The following is a 21,051-nucleotide window of genomic DNA, read 5'->3' as shown; positions in this document are numbered from 1 at the left end:
TCATCTTTGTGGTTGACCATAGCATTATACTTTTCATTATTCTTAGCGGGTAAACCAAACCTTGACACATTATTCAAGGGGGATATGTAACTGCTAATTATACTGAGTGCTCATTAGTTTCTTAAGACTTAAATTCCAATTCCCTACCACTGAAGCCTAAAAATTTTGTTTATCTATTTTAATGCCTTTAGGCACTATTCATTTGTTATATATCTTACCGAAGATTATCATAGCTATGTCTTTCTCGTCTACGTTATGTAGCTAACGGAGTTCATTCTATAAACTTTTTCCATTTACTTCCGATAACAAAATTCATTTATCCGTGAAAATTTATCTATCAGTCTGTGTCAGAATGCGGGTACGGACTCTTAATTTCTTATTTAGCTATTCTTTCCGATTTAGTGTCATTTGTGAATACTGATATCATAACCTACAGCCCAGCAGCAATGTCAGTAACATTAACCACTGAGGATAATGGGTCTCAAGACTGATCCTTGCAGCACTCCACTTGTCAGGTCTATTCTAATGTATGGCGGTTAGTAACCACTTTTTTTTCGGCCTGTCGCCGACGATAAAGCACAGATGGCAGATTCGATCGAGAAACTGCAGAAGTTGGTGACTGAGTTTGGAAGACCGTGTGAAAGGAGGAAGTTGAGAATGAATGTGAATAGAAGCAAGGTTGTTACGTTTTGCAGGGTTGAGGGACAGGCTGTTTCGGGTGCAAGTCTTAATGGTGAAAAATATCTATCTATCTATATCTATATCTATCAATCTATCAATCAATCTATCTATCTATCTACCTCGTAAAAAGAATGAAATTTATATCGAGTTAACCAAGATCTGACCGCAAATTGTTAGAATTTTTCTAAGACTGTGATTGGCCTCGTCTTAATAAGAAGTCTGAGGAGAGTTTATGCCTGCATTAAACCAGACTTTTATCATGGGTCCTAAGCAGTCAAGATGGATGTGATGATTAACGTCTTCATGAGGTAGCATCTTTTAAAATTCTATTTAATCGTCGATATTGTGGAAGTTTTTGCAAACAAACTGTGGTGTGTGGGGAATATTTATAGTCTGTTCATAGTTAGATGATCGTTTACATGGCACTGGTTTGATAGATGATATCACTTACTTGCACCACTGCTGTTATATGATCATGATACTCAGTGTCACAGTTTCTTTTCGTGATTTATCAGTCTGAAGTTTCGTCCATGGGAGACGAGCTTTCAACATGGGGAAGATATGTGCAACACACTAAAAGTTACAACTCAAGTGGGAGGGACGCTACAAGATAGCAAATGTTATCGTATGAAGGACAGAGGTTGGCAGAGGAAGGTGAGTGTTGCACCATAATGAAGATGAGGACAGGATGATGAAAGCTGTAGTATGATGGAGATGGTTAGTGCACAATGGTGGGGATTACAGAGTAATGGAGAATGTTAGTGCAGGATGGTGAGGGTTGTACCATAATTTGGATGAGAACAGGATGGTGAAGGTTACATGATGGGGAGGGTTAGTTCATCATGGTGAAGGTTACAACATATCTGAGAAGGTTAGCGCGGGATGGTGAAGGTTACAGCATAATGGAGAAGATTGTACAAGATGTTGAAGATTTCAGCTTAATGGAGAAGGTTAGTGCAGGATGGTGAAGGTTACAGCATAATGGAGAGGGTTTGTGCGGGATGGTGAAGTAAACAGCATAATGGAGAAGGCCAGTGCAGGATGGTGAACGTTACAGCATAATGGAGAAGGTTAGTGCAGGATGGTGAACGTTACAGCATAATGGAGAAGGTCAGTGTAGGATGGTGAAAGTTACAGCATAATGGAGAAGGTTATTGCAGGATAGTGAAGGCTACAGCATAATGGAGAAGTTTAGTAGAGGACAGTTAAAGTAAATCATGCAGAGAGATGTAGTATTGTACGAGAACTGTAACAGCCTGGCTAAAATGCTACAATATGTACGTATTAGAAAGAACAGAACTTAGTAACAAATGTTATTGTATCGTCATGGTTACAGCATGATGGAGAAAGCTGTAACACGATGAAGAAGGTTACAGCATGATGGAGAAAGGTGTAACATGATGAAAAAAGTTACAGCATGATGGAGAAAAGTGTAACATGATGAAAAAGGTTACAGCATGATGGACAATGTTACAGAAGGATGGAGAAGGCTTCAACATGATGAAGTAATATTCTTGTAGTAGTGAAGGTTCCTGCAAAACGATAAAGGCAAACACAAGACGATTAAGAATGCAGAATAATTGTTAATGGTGATGAAGGCGAAAGATATCGCATGGTGACGAAAGTGAAAAATGTTGCATGGTAATGAAGGTGAAAGATATGACATGGTGATGAAGGCGAAAGATATCGCATGGTGATGAAAGTGAAAAATGTTGTGAAGGTGAAATGAAGGTGAAAGATATGACATGGTGATGAAGGCGAAAGATATTGCATGGTGATGATGAAAATATCACATGGTGTCGAAGGTGAAAGATATCACATGGTGTCGAAGGTGAAAGATACCACATGGTGATGAAGGTGAAGGATATCTCATGGTTACAGCATGATGGACAGTGATGCGTGTAGGACAAACTTACATAAAGATGGGGAACGTTGTAACATAATGATGGGGAACGTTGTAACATAATGATGGGGAACGTTGTAGCACAACGATAAGAGTTACGTTACGATGACAAAAATTGCAAACTAAAAGAGAAGATTATAGAATGATGAAGAACGATTGAGCCTAATCGAGAATGCTGCCATATACTAAACAGCGCGTCTACCCAGAAAATGTCAAAGAAGGTAAAAACAAAAAATGTAAAACAAGATCTTATAAACAACTGATCGCAGGGTTCTCTATATATCATACCAATTTGTATCCGAGGGATGCACCAGGGCCACCCTCGTCTACCCCGTGACGCAACACAGGAGGATCGTCCTGTTTAAGGAGTAACAGCAGATATATTTACAGTTACGCTGTTCGAGGTAGATAAAACAGGACTCATCCATTCTATACACGAAGAGGAGTCATTCGAAAGACATGTTAGAATATCTGAATTGTTCAATTATCCATTAACAATTCAGATAAAACGGGCAGTTTCTAATCATTTTCGAGACATGGTCAGCAAGTTTCAGAGGCTAACTACATAAACGAATCATTGGAGGTTCTCTTAGAATTTCCTTACGGTGATGTGTTTGGGAGGCTATTCCTCATAATTTGGCTAAGCAGACATGGACAACACGCTAGCAGGTTTTAAGACTCCTCACTTCCTGACTGTTTTTTTCTTCTTTTTTCTTGCAGTACGAGTTTCATCACACGAGCTTCCAAGTAAGTCATCAGTGATGTGCTAAAGAAAGTTTATATAGAAAGCTGAGAGATAAGCTCAGAATCTAGGTAGACAACCACCACAGAGACACAAGCAAGCAGAAATATTCGACAACTGATGGAGTAGAACAAGCAAACAGAAATATTCGACAACTGATGGAGTAGGACAAGTAAGCAGAAATATTCGACAACTGATGGAGTAGGACAAGTAGGCAGAAATATTCCACAACTGATGGAGTAGGACAAGTAAGCAGAAATATTCGGCTACTGATGGAGTAACTAATTTCACGTCACCACCACCCTGAATGAGCCCAATACCTAGAGATAACATCTTCCCATTCGTTCATCTGATACATATTTAATGACCTGCCTTAGCGTCTCATCCTCCCGTACAGTCAGAACACAGAACTGGATCATGATGATATAAATCGCTAATAGCAGGTAATCAACGAGACTTGGCGGCTTTCCCACAGCCAACATAGAGTACACTAAGATATGTACCAATGCAATCAAGAGCTACGAATATTATTCCTATGGACTCATGTGGAAGATACAAACACAACGCAACTCAGTCATCGCATATAAAAACATATCACAAGCTAAGAAATAATCGTGCACGGAAAGATGGTCATGTATAAGCAAATTCACATCCGTTCCCATGTGTCAGTCAGACACCACAGAAACAGATGTCAGGGCCTGACCTCTTCAGCCTCCCGTAACCAAGAGTCTTCCCAGTAGAAGGCTGTCATTACGAGCCTTGTACACCAGCAATTACTGCCCTAGGTACCTTTATAAAAAGCTCTCTACTCAGTTGATCTGTCAGTTAGTGATTCATACACTCAGTTTATCTGATTATGATGAGGGTCCTTATCTCTGACTGTGCTACCCATTTTTTTTTTTTTTTTTGTGTGTGTGTTTTTTTTTTTTTTTGTGTGTGTGTGTGTTCTTCCACTGTAATGGGATTCCCTAGCTGATGGGGGATTCTGTATCTGTTGGAGGGCCTCTTTGAAACTATCACTGGACTATATACAAGATCAGACCCATGTTGAGATCAACGGAGTGATGGCGAAAGGGCTTTTAACAGTGACCTACTAATAACTTCATCCTCACTGTCCAGTTCATTCCCGTCACAGACGTACTTGACGCTCCTCTTGGGGAACCAATACTCCTCCTGTTTCACCCCTTGCGTTATTCTTTGTTAATTTCTTGTGGTTAATTGCTATTATGATTACAGTTACTCCTATCACCATTGTTATTGTATTTTTTCATTGTGACTTCTTTTGACGCTTTCTTTCCACCATGTTGGCCTCTTGAGTCCCAATCGGACATTTCATTTCATGGCCACCAACCAAAAATAGGTTTCACAACCATCAAGGTGGTTTCAAGGCCACTTGTATTCGGTGATGTGAAGGAAAAATCGGATTTGAAATATATCGACTGCGTTCACCCGTCATTGTTTCGATATCAAGAACCAACAAACATGAAAGAAGACAAGACTCGGCAAAGGGCGAGGGCGCAACAAGCTTTCTATCTCAGCTCCTCTGCATATCTCTCCGGCGTGTGAATGCAATCCGCATTATCTTTAAACATCCCCTCTCAGGAGATGAAGAAACTGAGTTATACGTACCTTGTGCCTATTACACTTTTACGGCCTTTACTGTCAGCGTGGGTAAATGATTCGTATAATGAATATGAAAAAAGAAAGGAGATGGAAGGATCAGAAAAAACTCCAGTCATCTCAAAAGAACTCACAGATCAGTCCGTAACTTATGCAGTCTTGAGGCACATGGTGACCTGAAATATAATCATATTCGAAGTATGCCTGTGAGAGACGTATAAGTTATTTAGAAATACAGCTAAAGTATTGTAGAATCACAGCTGAATCAGATGTATTGTTATGGTGGATGCATTAACGAGTTCATAGCATTTCTCAGCTTGATGAAAAACCCAACGAGGCAGTCAGACGTAGATGAAAACATGAGTAGGAAGGAATACAGAGGGATCCAAACAGCAACAGACCATTAGGTACTTTTCGAGGTTGTTTCCGATAATTGTAAATATCAAAGACATAGGAACGACACTTTGACAGTCATTAACCCTCCCATCATCAAAGCCGGGTAGCACCGGCAACATACCTCCCTGGTCTGTTGCTGCCCACCACCTGTTACCTACCTGAGAGAGAGAGAGAGAGAGAGAGAGAGAGAGAGAGAGAGAGAGAGAGAGAGAGAGAGAGAGAGAGAGAGAGAGAGAGAGAGAGAGAGACAGACAGACAGACAGACAGACAGACAGACAGACCGAGACAGAGAGAGAGACAGAGATAGAGACAGAGAGAGAGAAGACAGAGAGAGAGAGAGAGAGAGAGAGAGAGAGAGAGAGAGAGAGAGAGAGAGAGAGAGAGAGAGAGAGAGAGAATGATAGCAAGTGATGGACAAATTAACTTTCTTCTATAATCACGACATCGCCGCAGGGCAGCCGGATCGGTCCCACACCCTTCCCTCACCAGCCCGCCCGCCTCACATAACTCGTGCAAGCATCGGTAAATAAAGAAGCAACTTGATTCGCTATTACTCTGACCTCAGTAATTAGTCTTAACATTGATCATCCCCTAATCATAAGTGGCTGCTCCTGTTACAACAGCAGGAGGAGAAAATTATAAGGGGTTGGAATCACGTAACCAGCACATGGGTGCGCTCTTGCATAATGGGGACCGTAGGGAAAATTGGAGATACTGATCAGATAAAAGCCAGTGTGACTGGTGGGGTTAAAACTCGAGCTGACGTAATTGCTGCCGGTTATAAAAAAAAAATAAGGAATTTTACTCGCGCTCAGCTAATCGACCACCGTTAAATACTATTTCAAAAATTCTCCTGTTTTTTTTCTTTTTATGGACGTCGGCAAATTGTCTTGTGTCGACTTCTGGTAGCTGTTAATCTACCCTGGCTCGTGGTAGCTGATGCCAGATCCTGTTAATCTATTCTGGCTCCTGGCAGCTGATGCCGGGTCATGGTAATCTATCCTGGCTTCTGGCAGCGGATGTTGGATCCTGTTAATCTATTCTGGCTCCTGGTAGCAGATGACGGGTTCCTGTTAATCTATCCTGGCTTCTGGTAGCTGATGTTGGGTTCCTATTAATCTATTCTGGCTTCTGGTAGCTGATGCTGGAGCCCGTTAACCTATCACAACTCCTGGCAGCCGATCGTAGTTACTGCGGCCGGATGGAGTCTTCCTATGGTCGTTGTCTATTCCAAGTAGACGATGCAGGTACCACGTACCCGGGAGAAACGCATCGTAGACTGTTTCTCGTGGGGAACACATCGTTACCAAAGTGTCAAATGTTGTCTCTAAGCTGAGAGGAATAAGGGGGAAATGTATGACTATGAACACATAGGCAGGGAAACGATTCTACCAATGAATGGAAGGCCAAGGTCTGTCATAGTCCAAACAAGCTTTCAGAATCTCACGAATGCTTTCTAGAAAATATACGGTGAAATTCTCCTACTCCTTTTTCTATCTAACATATACCTTCTACAAATCTGCATGTCTGGAGCTATGGTTACTTGTAACATCCAGTAAACCTAACTCTTGAACGCAAATAAAAGCACCATACGGGATCAGCCTCATCTGCTGGTTGATTGATAACTTATAATCCCTGCTGGCGAGCAGGAGTGGCCATGCTTGTTGCATAGGGCGGAAACATCCAGCCAAGCGGCTAACACAGAGGTTATCTGCGCAGCTTATTATATACAAAAGATGAATTATTTCATATTAATCTTCGCAAGCTATGGTACTGAGTATCTACATTGAATAACTTGTTTAAGAGGAAGGTAATCTGCTATGAACCCTGAATATTCAACATTGCACTGATAACCCACGACTCAAAACCTATCAGGATATGATATTTTCTGCGACATAGTTGTACAGTATGATCCTTCTGTTGCGATTTTGCTGAAATGCGTACGTCATGTTCTGTTACCATCAACTCTTAAGTCTCACGTCACGTTGACTGACTTGATTTTCGTCTTAACTTGGGACGCACATTTCATGGGAAATAATAATGAGAATGAAGCTGAAATAAGATCACTATTTGAGTACTGTTAAGTAAACAGATAGGAGTATCGAAACGAAAAAGGTATCCAGAGTTTAGTACTAGATTTAGTACTAGATTTAGTACTAGATGTGTATGTGTGTGTGTGTGTGTGTGTGTGTGTGTGTGTGTGTGTGTTTGTAAGTTTGTAAATAAATCAATAGGAAGTACTTGTCTACAAAAGTAGAAAAAGTATTGGAATGTTTTGCTTTCTCACTCTGAATAGGTTTTGGTAGGATGTTGTACAACGCTGTCGGACTTGTTTTGATGGGCCTATGGGCTGATTATACACCCTGAAAGGAAGGGTGAGGTCGTAACACACTCCTGAAGACACACTGATTTTCCCCAGTTTGATGCCGTGTGCATGCCATCATCCGCTTAATCACCACTCTACAGTGCACCTTACCAGTTATACTCAGCAGTCTTATACCTCTGTATTTCATACCTTACATTAAGCAGGCATTCTGCCACTTCTCAGTCACCTCACCCTGTGCCACACATAACATTAAAACTCCTGACTAACCAAGCAACAACACTCATATCCTTTGTTAGATCCGACTACCGTCCCATCCATTATAGCTGCTTTGCCACACTTTATCTTATGCAAGGCTTTCACCTCCTCTGCTCTTTTTACCAAAACATTCGCAGTGTCTTTGTCGCCCCACATACCTACTCGTCCCAAATACCCAATATCTGCCACCTTGTCAACTACTACACTTAACTACCCTCCAGAATACTTACCCCATCTCTCCTCTACCTCTTCTTTGCCTGTTATCACTTCCTCATCTGTTCTCCTCACTGATGCAACCATTTCTTCTCTTGTTCGCCTTAAACAATTCACTGTTCCTCTCTCTATTCACTGCTCTCCGCAAACTATTCACCTCCTCCCAAAATATTTTCTAATTCCTCCTGACTTTGCAGTACTGATGTTCTCTCTCCAAATTTCTTATTTGCCATCTTTTATAACCCTTGTACTTTCCTCTTGACATTCTACCGTCTTTTGTTGTACAGCTCCCATTTACTCGCACCCCCTTCGCTCTAGATAGCACCCATACATCTCTCTTTTCTCTTTCAGTAGCAACTTAAGTTCCTGATCCTAGGACTCACTACCCTTTCTTAAATGTCTACACCCTACGTTCCGTGTGCCACACATTGCACTCTCAAATGCAGACAATAATTCTCTAATACCTTTCACTCCTAACTCTCACACCATTTCGTTTCACTTGCTCTCACCAGGCCACTCTTCATCCAATCTCTCTTGGTTTGTTCTTACACTGGGCTCTTTTCCACGCCCATTTACTTTCACCGCCCTCTTCCTACCTATGTCATTTCCTCTTTTCCCAAAACCTTTACAAACCTTCACACTCGCCTCCACCAAGAAGTGGTCATACATCCCACCAGCTGCCCCTATCAGCATACTCACATCCAACAGTTTCACCTTTGCACGCCTTTCAATCACTATAGTAATATCCATGGACCTACAACCTCTTTCACGTATACATATGTATGCATTACTTCTTTTTTAAGACTAATCCATTTACAACACAACTCGACCCACTGCTCACCATTTTTTTCCATACACTGCCTTAAAGAGAAGAGAGGGAACCAAAGAGCTCTCCTTGTATGCTAGCCAAGTCGCGATTCAATTCCATAATAGGATCCGCAAGTGACCATTAAATGAAGTAGTCGAGTATGACCAATTACCGATGATCTTGACAAATCTTCTCGGTGGACGTGAAAGTGTCCAAAAGAACAGAAAGAGCACGGGGGCCCCCAGCAGAAAAAAAACGTCCCCAGCACCGTCGGGTATCTAGCTCCTTCGGCGAGCTGGTGCACGTCATCCCGACGAGATTGGACATCAGCACGTTACAGCGGCACTCCCTACACCACGGGTTCAGCTGGTGATGCTGTTAGAACAACCTTTGCCAGACACGAGCGTCATGTCGTCCAGCAGTGAACATGGAGAGGCAAGATTGCGTGTCCTTGTACAGTAACCATGACTCGACTCAGTGCACTGGTTCCTTTAGAACCGCTGATACATTTTCTTAACTCTAATATTTAAAGAAAACGAGAAAGACAAGAGCGTCAGGTCCAACAGCCAAGGTGAGATAGGAATCCTGAGTCCGGCGATCGCTGCTTTCAGTTGCCGAGTGGAAAATTAGAATCGTATCCTGAAGGTACTCGCATACGAAATTACTGGCGTTTTCTTTTTTTTAATCATGGATTTCAGTACCTGTTCAGAGAGGCCAGAAGGGAAAAAATCACTTCGCATCACAAAAGTAGACTCTGCAAGACCAGAAAACTGTGTAGCATACCATCCACCAGCAGAATGTCCAAGTCCTCTTTTTCTACTCCAAGAACTCGACCAGACATATTCTATCACTTCTGCTAATCAAAAGACTTTATACAACGGACTAAAATGTATATTTGTTGGGTACAATTAGCTCGGAAGTGGGATGAGTGCAAGAGGAGCTGGGTGAATGGTGGAGTTGCATGACCAGCCACCTCTGATAAAGTAAAGTGAAGCTTCACTTCACATGACTCTTTTTCAAAGACTTCAATGTTAACCTCTAATATATGGCAGAGTAAGGCAGATTAAGTGAATGTAGGTTTGCGGCAGGGGTGTGTGATGTCTCCATGGTTGTTTAATTAGTTTATGGATGGGGTTGTTAGGGAGGTGAATGCAAGAGTTTTGGAAAGAGGGGCAAGTATGAAGTCTGTTGGGGATGAGAGAGCTTGGGAAGTGAGTCAGTTGTTGTTCGCTGATGATACAGCGCTGGTGGCTAATTCATGTGAGAAACTGCAGAAGCTGGTGACTGAGTTTGGTAAAGTGTGTGAGAGAAGAAAGTTAAGAGTAAATGTGAATAAGAGCAAGGTTATTAGGTACAGTAGGGTTGAGGGTCAAGTCAATTGGGAGGTAAGTTTGAATGGAGAAAAACTGGAGGAAGTGAAGTGTTTTAGATATCTGGGAGTGGATCTGGCAGCGGATGGAACCATGGAAGCCGAAGTGGATCATAGGGTGGGGGAGGGGGCGAAAATTCTGGGAGCCTTGAAGAATGTGTGGAAGTCGAGAACATTATCTCGGAAAGCAAAAATGGGTATGTTTGAAGGAATAGTGGTTCCAACAATGTTGTATGGTTGCGAGGCGTGGGCTATGGATAGAGTGGTGCGCAGGAGGATGGATGTGCTGGAAATGAGATGTTTAAGGACAATGTGTGGTGTGAGGTGGTTTGATCGAGTAAGTAACGTAAGGGTAAGAGAGATGTGTGGAAATAAAAAGAGCGTGGTTGAGAGAGCAGAAGAGGGTGTTTTGAAATGGTTTGGGCACATGGAGAGAATGAGTGAGGAAAGATTGACCAAGAGGATATATGTGTCGGAGGTGGAGGGAACGAGGAGAAGAGGGAGACCAAATTGGAGGTGGAAAGATGGTGTGAAAAAGATTTTGTGTGCTCGGGGCCTGAACATGCAGGAGGGTGAAAGGAGGGCAAGGAATAGAGTGAATTGGAGCGATGTGGTATACCAGGGTTGACGTGCTGTCAGTGGATTGAATCAAGGCATGTGAAGCGTCTGGGGTAAACCATGGAAAGCTGTGTAGGTATGTATATTTGCGTGTGTGGACGTATGTATATACATGTGTATGGGGGCTGGTTGGGCCATTTCTTTCGTCTGTTTCCTTGCGCTACCTCGCAAACGCGGGAGACAGCGACAAAAAAAAAAAATATATATATATATATATATATATATATATATATATATATATATATATATATATATATATATATATTATCCCTGGAGATAGGGGATTAAGAATACTTCCCACGTATTCCCTGCGTGTCGTTGAAGGCGACTAAAAGGGGAGGGAGCGGGGGGCTGGAAATCCTCCCCTCTCGTTTTTTTTTTAATTTTCCAAAAGAAGGAACAGAGGGGGCCAGGTGAGGATATTCCAAAAAAGGCCCAGTCCTCTGTTCTTAACGCTACCTCGCTAACGCGGGAAATGGCGAATAGTTTAAAAGAAAAGAAAAGAAAAGAAAAAAAAAAAAAAAATATGAAAATAATTCATTACATCTTATTCACAACTTATTATAGAAACCAACAGCCTCAGAATGTGTTTACTGGTTCGAAACACGAGTGTGCCAAAGCAACTGTTGACACGATACGACCCATTTTCTCGAATATCCTTCAGATTTCAGTCTTAACTGTGGTAGAGGACTTTTGTGTTTCATCTCAATCATATTAGTTTAGTATGACAGCCCTTAAATGAAATGCGTTGAGGCTGAACGCCCGCTACTGGCCGACGATACAAAAGCATTGGTCCTGTTGACGGGGAACTACGTGCAGCGTTATGCACGGGGACAGTAATGCCCCCTTATATCAGGGAATCCCTCGCTGACACGAGCAATGCTGAAAGTAGCCAAGGACCAGCTGATGGAACACGTAGTACTGATTGACGCACAAGTCCACAACACATTGAATCTTGAGCTTTTGCCTAATCAAGATACCCTATATGCAGGTCTGAGTAAACCTAACCCTATATTATGATCGCAGACCATTTACACTCCAGCTTCTTAATAAGTCACGCCATGACGCTTTGCCCCAGGCAACGGGCCCCCCAAAAGACATCGGTAACACAAGACTGTCATAGGGGCAAGCATGCACACCCCACATGCATACAAACATCATGCACAGCCCACTCACCAGCTGGTCAGGAATTCTGGCTGATCTCTGAAGTCGATTAGGAGACTTGAATCTAAGATAAGTACACGGACGACATGGCAGATCACCTCTCTACATTCTGCAACGATGCAGCGACAAGGTAGGCATTGGATCGAGAAGGAGGAGTTCCTTCAAGCGGAAATACGGGAAAGTCCTTAATTATTCATCATTTCAACCCAACCGAAATATCTAGCAGCTTTTCAGCATAGCGCTCGGGATACTAAAGTAAATAGGAAGACCTTTTGAATAGAAAATGGAAAAAGGACAATGACTGAGCTTCAAATACTTCTTTAGTTACTGAAGATAGCAGGCGAGGTGCCTCACTTACTGGTCCATCTCAGCAACCAGATGGAAGCATAATGCTATGTAATCAGTACCCGGGAGGTCTTTTCAATATGGGCAAAAGGTAGAAACAGTATTGGGGAAGAAATCAACACCCAGGATGTTAAGGATGAAACCAATGTCGTCCTTAAACTCACCTCATCACTGGGACTGAACGTAGTCCCGACCGCCTTCCATTAAAAAAAAAAAGTGTCTCCAAGCACCAAGCAAGGACCTCTGAGTTATGTGGACACAATCGCCACATGCACTATTTCAGGTATCATCATGATGGCCAGCGTCGTAATAATCCAAAAGGCAGGCAGTAGGAAGAAGATACCCGAAATTTACTGCCTTGTGACCCCTCACCTCACATCTAATGAAACGGTATGCGTTGGTGACAAAACTGCTCACCACTGTGGAAGGCACACAAAGAAGGGGACACAAAGGCACCAAAGGAACCTCAACCCAAATTCACCCAGCGGATCTCGGGCACCACAGTCCGGATGGACTGCTGAGCGCGGTTTAGTTTCCTTGGACTTTACTCCTTAAAGTAAACTCAGGGTGGTGTACAAGATCATGTACACGTGGAAAATTCTAAGACTCTGTCGCCGCAGCCGGTCACTCACCAGGTTAAGGAAGAATGACCATCCACTTCACCGAAGAACAAGCTGGTCCTGCGTGCTTCTGGTCCACCATCGTCCATGGAAGTGTCCAGATATAACGAGAGGACAGGTCTGCCTTCCAGGAATCTCAGCTCTTCAATGGCATTGTCAAAAAGAAAACATCTGGCATCTGACGGACATGTTTTCTGATGTCTTTAAGAGGTACTTAAACAGGTTCTCCTGCCATTTTCTTGATGAACCCTCTCTGCTCCAATACACGGGTCACCAAAGTTTGGCTGCCAAGAACTCGATCTACAGACAGTTGCGACAACGTCGGGATGAGATTGAAGCAGTCACTGTCACCCTGGACGAACGTGGGGCACGAAGTAACTCCACGTACATGAAAAGATGAACAGTTCATAAATTGCCCTAGTACATAAATTTTAGTCTGCATACCTTTGGAAATAATGATAATCTTGCCATTGTAACTATTGTCTTTCCATTACGTCAGCCTAACCATTTAATTTCTATCTCCAAGATGAACGAACCATGACTATTGTAAAAAAGAAAAAAAAAAGAAAATGTAACTTTGAACTTATAAAATATCTTATGTTCATATTTGGTGACGAGGTTTCAGAGGTTGTCTAATATGAACTTGTGGTGAAATGGACACGTAATTTTCGCCGTAAACTGTTATGGACTACGAACACAAAGAAGAGCATCATCTAGTCTTAAAGACCAGTTCTCAGTAACAGACTCAGCAATGTGCTGAAACATGAGCTCACAACCGTGTTATAGAAGTACGAGAGAGAGAGAGAGAGAGAGAGAGAGAGAGAGAGAGAGAGAGAGAGAGAGAGAGAGAGAGAGAGAGAGAGAGAGAGATCGTCCCTGGAGATTGACGAAGTTGACAACGTCTAATTAGTAGGCAATCAGTTTTGACTGCCGCTTTAATATGGAGGACGAAGAGTCAAATCCCCCTTATCAGATCAGTCAAGATACGTATCTACCCGCCTGGACAACTGCCCACATTCCACTAATTACCCAGCTGATAACCCATCTACCTCATCAGCCCGCCTTGGGTGATAAGTGGCGTCTCTCAGTGTGGAACTGGTTGCTAAAAGGAAGGTTATTGGCTAAAGCCACTTGATTATAAAGAGGTAATTCGAAATGTGTGATTGTGTATGTGTATGTGTGTGTGTGTGTGTGTGTGTGTGTGTGATTACCCATTTGTGCAGTACGACGGAGTTTTACACTCGTGGGGCCCATATCTTGAAATATTTTCTACCATCGTACAGCCTTTTAAATTTCTATATGCTGTCCACGTTTATCACATATTGTATTTCACTTTCATCCATTCATCCATCAATCATATACTATAAAAGTACTTCTTTACATCATCTCTTAACACGTTTCTTGCCTTATTTCAGAGTAAGTCATTTGACTGTCTTATTCCTACATCATCCAAAGTTGTGCAGCGTTGCGAAAAACTCAGTGTTGAGAAAGAAAAAATATTACAAGGACCCGCCCTAAATTCATTTACATCAGTTCCACAGAACAACCTGGTTTGAATAACCACTATATATTCTAATTCATTATCGAAAAAAAAAATTCAAAGGATACCAAGAGCAAGACACCACACCTCATTTCTCTAACGCAGTCAAATACAGCTAGTCAACATACTGACGGTGCTCTCTTATAGACATTCTCAACCACACACTAATACCTCAGTAACGCATCAGGTTTAGTGCTGTTCAATGCATATGTGTAGAATTACCGGACTGAATGTAACTAATCTTTTTCAATGCACAAGAGAAAGCCAATATAAGCTAATTTTCTGTCTGATGTAATAATTCTACCTCGGACAGCTGGTTTACGTAAATATGAAAGTGACCTTACGTTATGGGAGCAAATACAAAAACTATTTCACCAAGATGTGAAGAATGTGGGTCTACGTTATACGAGTGGATATGATTTTTTCTTACAAATTTCGAGCATGACTGTGGGTGCGGATACCGAATTCAAAAAAGGACAGCGCTTGTGGGTAGGATTTCAGAAAGTTGTGATAAAAAACGGGATAAGTTTAGAAAGTGCGGAGAATTGAGGGGTAACTAAGTTTAATAGAATGACAGTCACTTAAGTGATGAATTGAAGATAGCAGTGATTATGAGACTGACAAAAAACTGAATATGAATGTGATGGTAACATTAGAATATGTGAGTGAATGTCTGGTTAGTTTCAGAAAGGGACAGTGAATGTTTGGGTACTTTTTTAGAGAGGAAGGAAGGGGTGTGGTCGTGACTTTTTTAGAAGTATCAGTGATGGATGACGGTTGATTATAGAAAGTGACTGGGGATATGGACTTACCTTCAACAAAGACCAACAGTTTCTCGTCAAATGTCTCATACATTTGGTGTAATTCGATGACGTCGCAGGGAACAATGAGTAAGATTACTGTGGTATCATTAAAGCAGAGGACAACGATCAGCATCTGACCCAATGGATCTATTCAAAGCTGTTTTTTTCACAGTGGAAAAGATCGGAGGCAGAAAGATTAACATGGCGAGAGTAAGTATGCAAAGCAAATGAATAAGGAGAAATGCCCGTAAAACTCACGTATAACTAAGATGACGCAAATAGTTAGTTGTGGACATGAAGAGAAATATATGTTAAAACTATTCTTACGCGTATCAAAGTTGTTGCTTTCAACTTCTCTAACTGGTAAGTCCATACATTAACGGTCCTCCTGGTATAAAAAAAGTATTTCGCGTCACCGGAAGTAAAAGTCTGCTAGTTTCTTTCAGTTATCATGAGTGCAATCATATAAACCTGGCCTTGTACAACTCCTTATACAGAAACTATCAAAACCTTTATTCTAAATACTTGCATTAAACTATCTCTGAATTTTCTCTCATCTCTGTTTCTAAGATGAATAAGATCAAGTCATCGAACAACCTGAGTTTCTTTCTCTTTTTCAGTCCAGGAACCATCTTGATATCTCGCCACTGACGTCGCTCTTTTCTATTTCTGTCCTCGTTAATGCAAGTTGACCAACAGTAAACACAGTATTCAAGGCATGGATGCACCAGTGAACTGCTAGAAGTAAGGATTAATGTCTAAGCCACAAATTCAAATGCCAAAATTATGAATCACAGAATCTGTGTTGCCTTCATTACCTCTCCTACTTACTGCTTACTTGGCTTTAGGTTATCAGAGATAATTGCACCTAAGTCTCTTTCCTCCTTTTCCGTTTATAGCCTAAACAGAATTCACACACTGTGGCTTGCCTACTCGTTTTCATGACTAATTTTCTAAACTCTGTAGTTATCGACGTCAAAACTCATTTGCCACCTATGAGCCCAGTCCAACAGTCTGTTTACATCATCTTACTTACTACAGTTTCTCTCCATCAATCATCTTACATATAACTGTAGAGTTTTAATGCCTATTGTAGTCTCATTTCGCACATAAGTATCGTCTGCTAATTTCAGTATTTTACAATGCTGCCCATTATCAATGTTATCAATACATAAAAGAAAACGCAATAGTCCCAGAACTGATCCCTGGGGCAGGCCACTTGTCACATCTAATCATTATAGGTCATTGCCAGTAACTGCTATTCATTAGTTACGCCAGATGACCAATATCTTATCCACCAAAAAAAAAAAAAAAAAAACGAAATCATCTATACCATGTAATTTAATCTAATTCAATTTTTGTACGTTCTAAAAGTTAAGTAGCCCTCCCATTCAGGTCGGGGTTTCGGCGCCTCTTTGTAATGCTCATTCCTAATGCGCAAGGGACGATTATAACTGTATCTGCTAATGACTAGTTGTATACATACTGAAGTGCACTAATATTAGCTACGGCGCATTTCCTATATAAATAACTGTAGGTTCATGAACCTCCATGGTATAGCGGTTAGCGTTCCCGACGCATCCTCGGGCCACCCAGGAACGAGTGCACAGGTTCGAATCCTGGTTGCGGCAGTCCGTCCACAGTCAACTCAGCTGTTCATCCACCACCGGGGGTTGGTCAATAAAATGGTCCATAACGAGGGCATCTGGCTCAAGCGAGGGTATATACAGTACATACAAACAGCGTTAATAATATGGCCATGTTTAGGGCCTCAGCTGCCCGTGCCATCTTAGCTAACATGATAACAAAGTAGGCATAGTGTGGTGAGAATTGTTGTGGTAACCGTACATGGTGATTTCCCTTTGCATTTATAAGAAGCTGACTACAACGTGAGCAACGAACACTTAGGTACCTTAAAACGAACACAAGAGGCAGTGAGTAGCCGGAGAGGGATGCGGAAGGCAGCGAGGATCTGTTAGGTGAGTGAAATGCATGAGGCAGGGAACATCCATTCTCTGAGTGACAAGGCAATAAGTCACAGGAGAGGAAGTAACCCAGTGAGTGACAAGACAGTAGCTAGTTATAAGGTACTGAGCTGCTGCATGATGGGTGTCATAGCAATTATCTGGTATGTAATTCTAGCGTGTATATGCAAGTCATAAAAATCTTACATTTCATGATTGTCTTAGTCTGGGTGAATTACATGAAGGAGGAGGAACTGCTGCCGTTGAGAGATGAGTTGCTACACAGCAACCTGATCGTTCATGAGACCAACTTATCCCTGTTTCAGCTGAATAATGGACAATGATTCGTAGCCAATCCACCTCAAACTATTATATAAATTCATATAACATTCATAGTGTCTTACAGCCGTTAAATAGCAATCAGAATAGCGCGAGTTCCTTCTGTTTTTTTCATGTCCTAAGTATAGTTTCTTATATGAATCACTGTTCTTAAGAAGACATGTAAAGATGTTAAACATGAGAATAATTTTCTGTATCACTTAATAACATAGACCCATGATTAAACCTCGTATCTTGCTCAGACGAACTGAACCTCTTTCTTTTATAGCTCTTGTATTTCTAGGTATCCTGCGTCATAAGTCATTTTGTGTAACTAAGTGATATAGTTCAAATCTTCTGCTAATTCTCGACATACATGTTCCCGTTCTTTTGTCATTCTCTAATAAAAGAAAATATACATCCATCAACAAGTCGGAGATCTGATCAGCTCTGTATATGTGTTCACTGTGATGTAAGGAAAGGTCCGCCTTCTCCACTTTAATCCTCCAACTTCTGCAAACTTATTCTAAAGAATAGTGAACAGTTCATCGTCTGTATATTGCCGTATTATATATGCATACATACATCCCTCAGCCCTTCAGTTTATTTCATGTCACAAATGTTTTTAGACAACGTAGTGCTGTCTCTGTGGGATAAATGACCAAAGCTTTTCATCTTCATTTGAATTTTGATCGACCGACCGGTGAGTCACGAGGCTGTAAGTTAAAAGCAACAGAACTGCGAAAGAGTGAGGGAATGTACCACAGGCTTGGTGGAGGCATCGCGGGGCAGGTCCGAAGGGATCCTGGACGTCAATGGACCTCTCTAGTTCTTTCTTCATCAAGGAGTAATTGGCAGGTCTGACAGGAATGAGGAGTTAGCGTGGCTCCGTCCTTTACTTACGACAATACTTACGTTAGAGAGAAATGAGACGTCTGTCTAAAAACGATCATTATCCATACGATAGATACGACATTTCCTGAATACACAAGAGGAGAGATACGATAAGAAGTTCACGTATGTCAGCAGACATTGTCGCTAATCATATCTAATTTGGGTTAAATACTGCCTCTAAAATGGATGTGTTCGAAAGCGCTCTGCTTAATTAACATGAATCGATAAATCTACCCGGAACAATTACCATTAAAGAGCCAGTTGGCTTACGTAAGAAACGAAGGAATTTGTTTTACGATGATCTCCTGCAAAATTGAGCGGGAGAAGATGTTTTTAAACAGCCCTGAAATTGTATGATTGATGGATCTGTTGGTCGAAGAAATAGCGCAAATTCTGGACATGCATAAAGCTTACTCATAATTAGACGTTCTCAGATCAGCTGTCACCTTGTGATTACATGCAGTTATGTTAGATATATGAACGTCTCTCGTTTTTGCTTTGTATCACTCTGTTACACATGCATGCACTAAAGTGATGATATAAACAACCGGTCAATCAATCAGACGTTTAACAAATCAACCAGAGAATTAGTTTACCAAATAAACCAATCATGTAACCATTCAATCAACCAGTCGGTAAATCAATAAATCAATCTCTCAATCTTTTCCATTTCTATCCAAATTGCTCTGTCTCTCTCTCTCTCTCTCTCTCTCTCTCTCTCTCTCTCTCTCTCTCTCTCTCTCTCTCTCTCTCTCTCTCTCTCTCTCCATATCTTTTTTACTAGTTTGTTATTTGGTACAGAGCCAAGAAAGGGTCAGTCTTTTTTCTTGTTCTCACTCTAAAGAGCATAATTACTCATGTACGCTTTACAGAATTCAAGATATTCTTAACAGAATATCATACTGGCATGTGCACTGCATATGATGGCTAGAGAATGGATGTGAGCGAATACAGTCTTTCTTTCGTCTGTTCTTGGTGTTACCTCGCTGACGCGGGAAACGGCAAACAAGCATGTAAGAAAAGAGAAAAATATTATCTCAGGGAGTCCGAGCATGTTTTGGTACGACTCCTTCTGAGGCTGATCCCTTAAAACCACTCAACTTCTTGCCAGACGAACGAGTTTTGAGGCGCACTTTGACGACATTAGTGAAGAAGCAACTACATCTCTTCAGGGAACCTTACCGAAAGTCAGAGCGAGATAAGAGATGGAGTAAAAAGATCGCTAGTTTACTGGTGTTATCAAAAACGGGACAGCCAGGCTGGAACTGCTATTCATCATGATTTCTTTCTTTTTAGTAATCCTCCGCTGCAGGTCGCACACAAAGAGAGGTGGGGAACCTTCATGACTTCAACGTTGTAATATGGCTGTCAAAACTCCACTGTTTTCCGGCGATATCTTCTTTGCTAATATGGTTAGCCCCGTTGGCTGTTACTTAGGCTAGAGACGTGAGTCGTGAGTCTTGGTCATAAATTAGCGGACAACGAGTGATGGGAGACTTGACATCTAAGAGAATGGAGCCCACTTCAGATGAAAATGGTTCTGCAGCTGTTCTTCATGAAGTGAGGAAAAGCAGCTGGAGTTTACAGGAATACAGTGATATTCAATGGTCTCTTAGGAATATTCATGTGTATCCATGCATCATCAAGACATGCCTGAGGATAGGTTGAACGAATATACCGTGCTAATGTACAAAGGAAAGGAAAGCAGAAAGTTAAAATGCAGATTAAGTCTTGACACAAAGGGAACTTCCCAAGTGGCACAACGCTTACATCCAGCACCTACCAGCTTTAGACTTGGTTGGTGAGCAAGGTTAAGTCCTGATAAAAATGAGGCCATCTTTGTGCTTGCACGGTTACGGTTCTGAATACACGATCACAAGACCTTGGTAGCGGAGCGGCATGAGTTCTGACATAAACAAAACCTCTCCAAGTGCCCAAGAGGACCGGTCTAGAATCCTTCAGCACAAGACCTCGATGGTGGACAGGTTCTCTGGTAAAAGAAATTCTAAGTGATCACAACTCCTTGATCCAGCATTCACCACCTGAACATCAGGGCGGTGTTGGCGCAAGTCATGCCATCATGACAACGAACCTTTCCAAGCTAACACAAATCCGCGATCCAATACCCTCTTAGGTAGAACTGTCAGTCAGATCCTAATCGAAACGGCCACAAAGCTTCGGTCGACCAGCAAAAGACCTGGCAGGAGGTTCAGGTCATGCTGACTGTAATGCCCAGGTCTAGCAGCACCTATTGGCTCGCGGTCCCGGTTGGTGAGCCAGTGAGGTCTTAACATGAAGTTTTTATATGGTCCCAGACCAGAACCCACGATCTCAAGACCTATTCATTCATCAAGATCGTTTACCTTAGCACCACACACAGCCGGCCATAAGATGTAGTCGAAATGCTACAAAAACAAGTTTGAGAGAAAATACGCTTTATCACTATAGGGTGTGGCCGACGCCAGTTTCATA

This window comes from Panulirus ornatus, chromosome 18 (assembly GCF_036320965.1).
Source record: "Panulirus ornatus isolate Po-2019 chromosome 18, ASM3632096v1, whole genome shotgun sequence".
NCBI classification, from domain to species: Eukaryota; Metazoa; Arthropoda; class Malacostraca; order Decapoda; family Palinuridae; genus Panulirus; species Panulirus ornatus.
The sequence above is the reverse complement of the archived record's forward strand: the minus strand, read 5'-3'. Positions refer to the sequence as shown.